Below are 1368 nucleotides of genomic sequence, written 5' to 3' on the forward strand. Positions count from 1 at the left end.
TAGTGTAGCCTGTAAATTGAGGCACAGAACAAGCAAGGCAGCCGCACACTGGTCCGATGATCAAAGAGCAAGAGACAAGAAAGGCGAGGCTCACCAAGCCATTTATCTCTCCGCCCTTCAGTTAATCCCACGTGTGTATTGGCCAGGCTGGCACAATAAACTAACTATCTCAGTTACATTATCCTTGATCACACCCTTCCAGGCCTCCTACACCCTCCTCAACACTAATTTGGATCACTTGTTTTCTTGTCCCTGGGGTTGTTAACACCACTTCCTTTCCCCCCACCTCCCCCTCTACCATGTCCCGTTGTTATATGTTAAATTTCTTGTACAAAATTGTTTATTTGCCTTTTCTTTGTTTGTAACTTATCTGTAGAAGGTTTCCCCCACCTGTCAAGAGAACATGCATGTATAGTAATTAGGACTTCATTCCTCCATGTTCTCTTCCCTTATCTTAAGGTCATTGTCCTGAAACCTCATTTTAGAAAATTGATCAAGTAACATGTTGCATGTGGCTTACTCTGGATATATCTAAGCCCTTCTGCACATCTAAATTTAGATGGAGTTGGTCAAATGAGGGAACATCTGGTTAGATCTTTTTTTCAGTAGTTTTCTTTAGGAGCTGTCAGCATGTGGTTGTTGAAGTGTGGAGTTGTAACTGCATGGACGATGGCCCGTCAACCAATGTACTTTTGCAAAATAGGTGTATCATCCAGGGACTCGGACGCTGTTTTTTTGTACTGCTGATCCTGTACCAGAAACATTTTCTCTTATGGTGACTTGCTTTTTAAACATTAATTAGCCACTTAAAGAAAATCTGCTTCTGGTACAATTTGCCTCAAATCCATTCCAAGTTGTATATTTGTTTTCCACTAAAAAATTACCCCCCCCCAAAAAAAATATGCCTTAAGCATTATGCTTTCAGGATAGATCTGAGATCGAGTTAACAATACCAACTCAAAAGCTAAGATAAGAACTCCTGGGGGCTGTAAGTCTATTATAATGGGGGGTAAACAAGTTAGAAAAGGTGGATGAGAATGGTTGTACAACTCAAAGTATGTAATCAGTATCACTGAATGGTAAATATAGAACTTAAATTTGTGTACGTTTTGCTGAGTATATTATCAAGAACAACAGAATTAATATGTGTGGTCGGAAAGATATATACAGTATTTATCTGTGTGTTCTGAAGGAAGTACAGCCATAGTACTCTTTAGAATTGAGACTTTGTCTCATGCACTTTGGAGAGACCATCTCGTGTAACACACACTAACACTACACACACTCACACTAGCCTGGGTGATGAACAACAGAAACATGGGTGAAGGGAGAGAGTGGTATGTGTAAGATATCAAAATAATAATAATT

This window comes from Echinops telfairi, unplaced genomic scaffold, assembly GCF_000313985.2.
Source record: "Echinops telfairi isolate 266 unplaced genomic scaffold, ASM31398v2 ScPeMD7_7420;HRSCAF=8458, whole genome shotgun sequence".
Taxonomy (NCBI): Eukaryota; Metazoa; Chordata; class Mammalia; order Afrosoricida; family Tenrecidae; genus Echinops; species Echinops telfairi.